The 11,377-nt window shown below is 37.5% G+C and overlaps 1 pseudogene; it reads left to right on the top strand.

Moving 5' to 3' along the window:
- Positions 1–9,716: 9,716 nt before the first annotated feature.
- LOC132025137 (large ribosomal subunit protein P1-like) lies at positions 9,717–10,057 on the top strand (annotated as a pseudogene).
- The last annotated feature ends 1,320 nt before the right edge of the window (positions 10,058–11,377 follow it).

An 11,377-nucleotide genomic window follows, 5' to 3' on the forward strand; every position in this document is an offset into this window, starting at 1 on the left:
TACCTAAAGCAATCTACACATTTAATGCAATTCCTATCAAAGTACCATCCATCTTTTTCAAAGAAATGGAACAAATAATTCTAAAATTTATATGGAACCAGAAAAGACCTCGAATAGCCAAAGGGATATTGAAAAAGAAAGCCAACGTTGGTGGCATCACAATTCCAGACTTCAAGCTCTATTACAAAGCTGTCATCATCAAGACAGCATGGTACTGGCACAAAAACAGACACATAGATCAATGGAACAGAATAGAGAGCCCAGAAATAGACCCTCAACTCTACAGTCAGCTAATCTTCGACAAAGCAGGAAAGAATGTCCAATGGAAAAAAGACAGCCTCTTCAATAAATGGTGCTGGGAAAATTGGACAGCCACATGCAGAAAAATGAAATTGGACCATTTCCTTACACCACACACAAAAATAGACTCAAAATGGATGAAGGACCTCAATGTGCAAAAGGAATCCATCAAAATCCTTGAGGAGAACACAGGCAGCAACCTCTTCAACCTCAGCCGCAGCAACATCTTCCTAGAAACAACGCCAAAGGCAAGGGAAGCAAGGGCAAAAATGAACTATTGGGATTTCATCAAGATCAAAAGCTTTTGCACAGCAAAGGAAACAGTTAACAAAATCAAAAGACAACTGACAGAATGGGAGAAGATATTTGCAAACGACATATCAGATAAAGGACTAGTGTCCAGAATCTATAAAGAACTTAGCAAACTCAACACCCAAAGAACAAATAATCCAATCAAGAAATGGGCAGAGGATATGAACAGACATTTCTGCAAAGAAGACATCCAGATGGCCAACAGACACATGAAAAAGTGCTCCATATCACTCGGCATCAGGGAAATACAAATCAAAACCACAATGAGATATCACCTCACACCAGTCAGAATGGCTAAAATCAACAAGTCAGGAAATGACAGATGCTGGCGAGGATGCGGAGAAAGGGGAACCCTCCTACACTATTGGTGGGAATGCAAGCTGGTGCAGCCACTCTGGAAAACAGCATGGAGGTTCCTCAAAATGTTGAAAATAGAACTGCCCTATGACCCAGCAATTGGACTACTGGGTATTTACCCTAAAAATACAAACGTAGTGATCCAAAGGGGCACGTGCACCCGAATGTTTATAGCAGCAATGTCCACAATAGCCAAACTATGGAAAGAACCTAGATGTCCATCAACAGATGAATGGATCAAGAAGAAGTGGTATATATACACAATGGAATACTATGCAGCCATCAAAAGAAATGAAATCTTGCCATTTGCGACAACATGGATGGAACTAGAGCGTATCATGCTTAGCGAAATAAGTCAAGCAGAGAAAGACAACTATCATATGATCTCCCTGATATGAGGAAGTGGTGATGCAACATGGGGGCTTAAGTGGGTAGGAGAAGAATAAATGAAACAAGATGGGATTGGGAGGGAGACAAACCATAAGTGACTCTTAATCTCACAAAACAAACTGAGGGTTGCTGGGGGGAGGGGGTTTGGGAGAAGGGGGTGGGATTATGGACATTGGGGAGGGTTTGTGCTTTGGTGAGTGCTGTGAAGTGTGGAAACCTGGTGATTCACAGACCTGTACCCCTGGGGATAAAAATATATGTTTATAATTGTCTAAAATGTCAAAGAAACCCAAGGATAGTAAATGTAATTGAGTCAAGGACATGCACTTGTCAGATTTTGTATTCAGCAACTTCAACAAGGCAACTCCTTAAATATTACAAGAAAAACTTTATATGTCCCATGGTCTTGGAATGTAAGTAGAAATAGAATATATGCCTCTGAAAGTCTCCTTTGAATCAGAAAGTCTAATCAGACCAATACTAGAAGTAGTATGTTGCCCCATATTTTTCAGGACTCAGTCCCAGTCCATATATAGTGATTAAGATGGTAACTCTGAATGTGGTCCAGTTTTGGAGCAGTCATTTTAACCATGCTGTAGTCAGTCATTAAAGCATCCAAACCCGCATGGTCATTGTATTTGTAGTTGTGTATAGAACTAGTTTATTATTTTCTCTTAAATTATCTGCAAGATTCCTAAAGTGTTTTTTTTTTATTCTCATCGGTAGGCATTTATTTGTGGCTTAAAAATACTTGGTGAATATTTCAGATATTTTATTAGTTTGCTAGGGTTTCCATAGCAAAGAACCACAAACTGTTTACTTGGTGGCTTAAACAACAGAAATTTATTTTCTCCGTTTGTTGGTTCGAAGTCCAAGATCAGGGTGTCAGCAGGTTTCATTTCTCCTGAGGCCTCTCTTCATGGCTTGCAGATGGCCACCTAGTTGTTTTTTATTCACATGGTCTTTTTTCTGTGCATGATCTTTCCTGATGTCTTTCCCTCTTAGAAGAATATCAGTCATATTGAATTAGGGTCCCATCCATATGACATTTTTACCTTAATTACTTCTTTAATTAAGGCCCTATCTCCACATACAATCATATGGGGGCTAGGACTTCAACATTTAAATCTGGGGAGATAGGGACACAATTAAGTTCATGGGAGATGGCCATACTCGTGAACTTGAAGTTCTATCATCACTCACTTTTGTTTTAAGATTACAACTTACTGGTAATTGTAAATAGCATAATACCCTAAGTAAAGGATGAATTGCTATTGGAAAAACCCTTGAAACTAATTTAGGGATTTTAAAATTTACTTCAGCCAGGTAGAGCCTCAGATTGTTAAGAGCTAAATGATTATACACACATGTTGAATATTAATCTTGGAAAATTCAGTTATCTAAGATGTTAGTAAATTCAGTGGCAAATAAATAACAACTGTGAGAAATAGTACAATCATCCTTTTTAGTTTGCAGATTTAAGAAAATTCTAGATGAGTTTTTTTCAGAGCTTTTCCCTTTTTTAATCTTTTAATTTTTAATTCTTTTTTTTGTTAGGTTCAATTAGTCAACATATAGTACTGCATTAGGTTTTTTTTTTTTTAAGATTTTTAAATTTATTTGACAGAGAGAGAGAAACCACAAGTAGGCAGAGAGACAGGCAGAGAGAGAAGAGGAAGCAGGCTCCCCAGTGAGCAGAGAGCCCGATGCGGGACTCGATCCCAGCACCCTGAGATCATGACCCGAGCCGAAGGCAGAGGCTTTAACCCTCTGAGCCATCAGGCACCCCCAGCATTAGGTTTGGATGTAGTGTTCAATTATTCATTAATTGTGTATAACACCCAGTGCGCATCACAACACGTGCCCTCCTTAAAACCCATCACCCAGTCACCCCATCTCTCCACCCCCCTCCCTTCTGTAATCTTCAGTTTGTTTTCTGGAATCCAGAGTCTCTCCCGGTTTGTCTTCCTCTCTGATTTCTTCCCATTCAGTTTTCCCTCCCTTCCCACATGGTTCTCTGGGCTACTGCTTATATTACACATATAAGTGAAACGATATAATTGTGTTTCTCTCATTGACTTATATCATTTAGCATAACCCTCCAATATTTTTCCCTTTAAAAAGAAAAAAGTTTTATTTATTTATTTGAGAGGAAGTGAGTGAGGGAGCAGGGAGGGCCAGAGGAAGAGAATCCCTAAGCATAATTCCCACTAAGTGTGGAGCCTGTCCCTGAGCTCAATCTCATGACCCAAACATCATGCATGACCTGATCCAAAATCAAGAGTTAGCCACTTAACCAACTGAGCCAACCAGGTGGAAACCCCAGGGCTTTTTCCTTTTAATGAATCATGTTAAATCCTAAAATAGTCTAGGCAAAGAGCTTTGCTTTCTAAAGCTAAATATTTAAGATGCAACATTTCCCTTAAAAAAGCCAAGGACCCCAAAATGTAAATTAATAAGTTCTAAAAATATGTAGTGAGAAAAGAAAGAGCTTTTAAAGAGATAGAAATGATCTGTATGTTTTGTCTTAAGAATAATTATTTCTTGGGGCACCTGCGTGGCTCAGTGGGTTAAGCCTCTGCCTTCCACTTAACCCCGCATAGGGCTCTCTGCTCAGTAGGGAGCCTGCTTCCTCCTCTCTTCCTGTCCCCTGCTCTGCCTATTTCTGATCTCTCTCTCTCTATCAAATAAATAAAATCTTAAAAAAATAGTTATTCCTTTTATAAAAAGAGGCAAGAGTACCGAGGTAAATCATTTTGAAAGATGATTGTTGTTCTGATTTGGCTTTCCTATTTTTTTTTAAGACTTTATTTATTTATTTGACAGAGAGAAAGAGATCACAAGTAGGCAAGCAGCAGGCAGAGAGAGAGAGAGGGAAACAGGCTCCCTGCTGAACAGAGAGCTCCGTCCCAGGACGCTGAGATCATAACCTGGGTGAAAGGCAGAGGCTTAACCCACTGAGCCACCCAGGTGCCCCTTGGATTTCCTACTTTTAAAATAAACATGGTGTGGATGCAAGAAAAGAAACCTGTGGTTTTTCTGCAGATTGGGAGTGGATCTTGTGTGTTGACAAGTTTTGGTGTGCTTGTTCTCAGAGAAATTCTTCCTACTTTGAAAGTCTAAACCCTTAAAATATGATATTATGGTCACATAAAGTTATAGTTATAAAGGACATATTAATTTACTTTTAAAATTAAAGTTAGAAAAATTTGCAATCTGTTCCTTTTCTCAAACACTTGTAACCACAAGTTTTATTCACTGTAAATATCTTACTCTTCCTTGAAAGTCCAGGTAAGATGTTTTTGTTTAAGCTTCTTAGTGATGTTTTCTGAGAGAAAAGAATTGCTTATATATTGGTATGCCTAACTTTAATAGTTTCTAGAATGGCATCTGAAAATAAAAAAGAAAGTCTTTTCTCTTTGACATTGGTAAGTAAATACCATTCAGTGATATAAAGCAGTGATAAGAATCTATTGTAATACCCACAGAAACCCCATTATGAGAAGTTGCTTTCTGAAGATTGTGGTACCTTGTTTGTTAGGAGAAAATTTAGAGAGCATTTTTGTAATTTCTATTGATGTCCACAAAGATAAATATGGTTTTAGGTAGTCAAAGAATCAGAATTGGTGAATTTTAAAACAACAAAAATTATCTTTTTGAGGCTCAAACTTTTCCATTTGTCTTTTATTATCTTTAATATCTAGGTAATACATATACATTGTAGAAATTAGGGAAACTTACTTGAATTTCTTCTGTCTTCTAGAGAAAACCACTGTGGATTTTTAAAATATAAATACTCTAGATATTTTTCCATGTGTATATGTATGTAACTTAGCACTTAACAGAATAAGCTGAACAACGTTTTCTCATTACTCTATGTAGATTTTGGTATTTTTGATGGTTCTGCATAATATTCCATTGAATGGATAACATATTTAACAAAATCCCATTGATGGATATTTGGGAAGTTTCTAAGTTTTGCTAGTATAATCAATGCCCACGTGAATATACACATATGCACACACACATTTATATAGCTGTATCTATATACTTATATATCTATTCCTATCTATCTTTATGATAAGTGATAAATAGTATTTCTTTAGAATAAATTCCTAGATATGTATTTACTGGATGAAAGAGCTTGCATATTTTGTCAGATAAAAGCCCTCTTAACCAAAGAAATAAAAACTGGTAAATGCCCTATTAATCAAAATAAGTGACTAAAGAGGGAAATCATAAAAATATGATATATGTATATATAAACACACTCATATATATGTATAAAATATATGTAAACATACACATATATCTTAAACATTTTATTTTTACTTAAAAAATATAAATGCCTATTCATTCATTAATTTAGATGAAATTTTAAAATTTCTTTTTAGGACTAAGGAATTTATTGTTGTTGTTGTTGACAATGAGACCCATGATTAAATTCCAAATAATCTTCTTGGATGAATGACATCTGTGATGAATTGTTTAGGCTTTTTAGTTTCCTTTTTTCTAAGGTGAAGCAAGAACTGGAAAAGGGTATACTCCTCCTCCAATATTTTGCTACTAATTTGGCATTTGTATGTGTGTGATCTGCCTTTAGAATCTATCCAAAGCATTCAAATTAGTTTTCCCTGAAACATATCATTTTGTTTTCTTTCATGTAATACTGATTAAATAACATAATTATAAGACAAGTATAGTTGACATACACGTATTTTTTAAGAAACCAAACCACTGACTCTTGATAAGCAAAAACTCAAAATGTCAAGAGCAGATCAGAGAGTACTCTACTGGTATAAAGGACTCAAAGGGTCCCGGCCAGCTGTGTGTTTTATAGAATCAATAGAGTGTCAGTTTAATAATTTAGTTAATTCAGGGTTGGTTGAGAGAGTTTCTACTAAATTACCTTTCAGGAAAGTACCATTGACTTACCCTCTTCCAGCAGTATATGCAGTATATGAGAGTGTTTCCGTCCACTCTGGCTGTCAAACTTTAGTGGTCATAAGAATAACTTGGACAGAGGTGCCTGGGTGGCTCAGTTTGCTAAGGGTCTGTCTTTGGCTCAGCTCATGATCCCAGTGTCCTAGGATTGAGCCCTTCACTGGGCTCCCTGATCAGTGGGGAGCCTGCTTTTTCTCCTGTTTCCCCCTGCTTGTGCTTTCTCTCTGTGTCAAATAAATAAATAAAAATCTTTTAAAAAAAAGTAAGAATCACTTAGACAACCTCTTAAAAATGCAGATTCTTGACACACCATTCTAATAGATTTTGATTTGGGGCAAGTCCCAAGAATCTGCAAAATATCAACCAAGGTGATCATGTCAAAATATTCAATTGAACGATGAGATTCTATGATTCTCATTAATCCATAGAGAGTCTTCTAACAAAATTTGGTTAAGGTAACAATATTATCCATTTAGGTAATTTCACCTCTTTGATCCAACCTATTCATTCTAGAGAAATAACTTTCAGGAGAAGAATTTTCTTGGTCCATCCAGCTTTTCTATGACAGAGATTTTGACAATCCAAATATTTAGATTTATTTTTGAAAAATCAAAACTAGATATTTGAAAAGTCTAAATGCATCTTAGCAGTAGGGGGTAGATCCTCTAAAGCATACCATATAAGATTTTTCAGAGTTGGATTAGGATTCAGATGGAACTCAGCTTCTTTTTTTTTTTTATTTTTAAATTTGAGTATAGTTTAAATACAATATTATATTAGTTTCAGGTGTACAACATAGTGATTCAAGTTCTCTATATGTTATGTTGTGCTCATCATAAGTATAGCTGTCACCCAACACTGCTATTACAATATCATAGACTATATTCTCTATGCTCTCATTTATTCATTCCATAACTGGAAGACTGTATCTCCAACCTCTTCACCCAATTTGCTCATCACCCCAACCTCCCCCTCTCTGGCAACCATCAGCTTGTCCTCTGTATTTATATATCTGAGTCTGCTTTTTGTTTGTTTAGTCATTTGATTGTTTTTTAGATTCCATTTTTAAATGAATTCATATGACATTTGTATTTCTCAGTCTGACTTATTTCACTGAGCATAATACCCTCTAGGTCCATCCATATTGTTACAAATAGCATGATCTCATCCTTTTTTCAGGACTGTGTAATACTTTGTTTCATATTACATCTTCTTTATCCATTCACCTATCAATGGACACTTAGGTTTCATCTATATCTTGTCTATTGTAAATAATGTTGCAATAAACATAGGGGTATGCATATCTTTTCAAATTATTGTTTTTGTTTTCTTTAGGTAAGTACTCAATAATGGAATTATTGGATCATATAGTACTTCTATTTTTAACTTTTTGAGGAACCCCCTACTGTTTTTCACAGTGACTGTGTCTATTTACACTCCCACCAATAGTGCATGAGTATTCTTTTTTCTCCATATCCTCTCCAACACTTGCTATTTCTTGTCTTTTTATTTTAGCCATATGACAAACATGATAACTCAGATTCTTGTCTATATATTAAACAGCTTCATAGGGGCAATCTCTCCTTAGTTTTTACCCAAGTCACTTTGCCATTAAATGGAATTTAAATAAACCTACAGCCAGGTAATGAAGGAATTTTTTTCTCTAAAAACCATGCCTTTAGAAAACCAATGATACTAAAACTTGAATTTTTTTATTTTTTATTTAAAATTTTTATTTATTAATTTAAAAATTCCAGTATCATTATAAAACCTGAATTTATAATAAGAAGTTAATGTCCATTATCACCTAAAACAACAGCAACAAAAAATATTGAAAATTTTTTTGACAATAGAAAACCACAGTTAATTTATTAACACTTAAATTTTTTTTTAAGATTTTATTTATTTGTCAGAGAGAGAGAGAGAGACAGTGTGAGCGAGCACGGGCAGACAGAGTAGCAGGCAGAGGCAGAGGGAGAAGCAGGCTTCCTGCCAAGCTAGGAGCCTGATATGGGACTGGATCCCAGGATGCTGGGATCATGACCTGAGCCAAAGGCAGCCGCTTAACCAACTGAGCCACCCAGGCATCCCAACACTTTTAAATGTTTAGGGGCTTCATTAATCTTAACCAAATTACAGTATAGCTACCTAGTGTCTTGCAGAGAAGGGGGCCATGCAGGGATTTTTATCAGTTTTTTTTTTCCCCCAGGCTTGAGAGTTTGCAAAGAAAGATGATTTTCATACTGGAATAAATGTTTCTGAACTTTTCTTGCCAACTTAGGGCCCTAGGACACTGAGATCCTGAAGAGCCACAGCTGGCCTGATGGAGTCAATGGATATCAGGAAGAGATTGTCCAGAGGGTAAGGAAGAGTTGAAATTTGAAGCGGCTATCTGTGGCTCTAGGAAGCTGAAGCAGGAGGCTTATTTAAAGGTGCTTGAGTCTTTCATTTGTGAGTCATGCAGGAAGTATTAAAGTCTTCAGTTTGCTCAGAGAGGTGGGGGAGTAAATAAGTATATGTGAGCATCAGGCTGAAAGTTCAGGGCTCCACTGATCCATTCAATCCCTCAGGTTCCATGGCTCTCGGTTGTTTATCAGAGTAACTCTAGGGCCTTGTCTGATCCAACTGGAACCAGTGGATGTTCAGAGGGAATGAGGAAGTACGGGGCATTGATATTATATAGGCAAACATGACTAAAGAGAGATAGGAAACAAAGGAATCAGCAGATAAATTGCCTACCCTTTCTAACAGAAGATTTCAAGACAGAGTGGCTCCATGTTGCCTTTTTCTAAGGGGTCCTGTGACACTGAGCAGTCTATTGCTATGACCAGTTTAGTAATTCATTATTGTGTTTGCCTTCTCTCCTTATCTGAATGAATTCTCTTTTATTTTTCACTCTTGCATTTCTGAGATTATATTCCCCAATAACACATTAACACAAAAGCTTTGCTTCAGGCTCTGTTTGTTTTTGTTTTTGTTTTTTAATTGAGGCTAAGAAGATGGATTCCAGGATAGCCCTAAAAATAAAGCTGTCAGGATGGAATTTTGGAGTTGGGTTACCTAGACTAAGGGCAATAGAGAATCCACTTCTGTGGTTAAGTGGGAAGATAATGACCCCTGGCAGTGAAATCACAATGAAGTTTTGCCTGTGGTTAGTTGGGCAGCGATGCAAGGTATAAGGCAAGGCATTCTGAGATCATTATGTGGAAAATAATAATTATAAGACTTATAACATGGTGTGACTGCCTTTGATGGCAGTAGAAATATTATATATAGAAAATGATACTTTCCTCAGCTGCCACTAAGGTGCCCAGTCCTTCTGAGGAAGCTAAGTTGGCACTGGGGTCAGGCCCTTACTTTATCCAGCAACTAGCACTGAACCCGGCAGTGATCACTCAGCATTTGCCTGCACCATGGCCTCCATCTAGGAGCTCACCTGCGTCTCCTTGGCCCTCATTGTGCATGATGATGAAGTGACAGTTATGGAAGTTAAGATTGATGCCCTCATTAAAGCAGAAGGTGTAAATGATGAACCTTTCCGGCCAGGCTTATTTGCAAAGGTCCAGGTCAATGTTAACATCAGAAGCCTCATATGCAATGTAGGGGCTGGTGGACCTGCCCCATCAGCTGGTGCTACCCTAGCAGAAGGTCCTGCTCCACCACTGCTGCCCCAGCTTAAGAGAAGAAAGTAGAAGCAAAGAAAGAAGAATAGGAAGAGTCTGATGATGACATAGGCTTTGGTCTTTTTGATTAAACCTCTTCTGTAAACTGTTTAATAAATAGCTAAACTCTTGGGCATTTGGGTGGCTTTCTTGGTTAAGGATCTGCCTTTGGCTCAGGTCATGATACCAGGGTCCTGCTTGGCAGGGAGTCTGCTTCTCCCACTGCCCTTCCCTCCACTTGTGTACACTGTCTCTCTCTCTCTTTCTCAAATAAATAAATAGAATTAAAAAAAAATAGTTGAACTCTTAAAAAAAGGGGGGGGAGTGCCTGGGTGGCTCAGTCAGTTGAGCACCAACTCTTGATTTTGGCTCAGGTCATGGGTTTGAGCCCTAAGTTGGGCTCTGTGCTGGGCATGGAGCCTGCTTAAGATTCTCTCCTTCTCCCCCTCTCCCCTCCCTACTCTCCCTCTCTCTAAAAAGAAAAGAAGAGAAAATTATATACTCAGGGAAGCTAACGACATAATTAAGGGATCCTCTGAAAACCAGAGGTGTCAATGGCAGTCCAGTCTCAGGGTAGACTGGTTTGAAAATCAGATCCAGGTTCTATTTATAAGGACAGTAGAGATGTAATGGAAATTAAATTTGTAACTGCTATGTATATAAACTATATTAAAACCAGGACCCAGATGGGGAAGAGGGCACAAAAGAGCTGTGATGAGGATATCTGAATGGGTAAACCTAAGATACTAAACTAAAAAATTCCCTGGAATATTCCTGGGCCAGTGGAATCCTCTTGTTTTCTTTGCCAAAGGAAAACACCCTCCCTTTTCCTAGAATCTGTACAATGGCCTTACCCAAAGCTGGTGCTAATAAGATGATGCTTGTCATTTTAAAAGCTGCCTCTACAACAACTCATTGCCTTTGGGCCAATAACCAGGATCATATTTTAGCACAGCCTGAGAGGAAAGGTACAGTTCCTGCTTAGAGAAGAAATAGACTACCTATTAAACAATTGGCAAATCTGGCCATTATTTATCAGCAGACAACAAGGGAATATGTATGTTCCCTCAGGGGAATATGTATCCCCTCAATATGTATATTGAGGATATCAGATCAGGATAGTCTGGATAGAGGAGAAGTCAAAGGTATGGGGTTATCTTCTATGACTGAGGACTCAATGTTCTAGGACCTAGAGTTGCTCTAAATATACTATCGGTTTGGTTCCTTGAAATTTGTTCATGACAATGGCCTAGAGTATATGAGGTGAAGTTACCAGTTGTCTTGGGGTTATATTGAATAATGAAGACATAAGGATCAGGGAAGCAGGAATGCTAGAATGGATTTACTATGTAAAAACTGAGGACCTATCACTGATTCTGATTATAAGGTCCCTGAAGGACTCAGATCTCACT

The sequence above is a fragment of the Mustela nigripes genome, chromosome 9 (genome assembly GCF_022355385.1).
Source record: "Mustela nigripes isolate SB6536 chromosome 9, MUSNIG.SB6536, whole genome shotgun sequence".
In the NCBI taxonomy this organism is placed as follows: Eukaryota; Metazoa; Chordata; class Mammalia; order Carnivora; family Mustelidae; genus Mustela; species Mustela nigripes.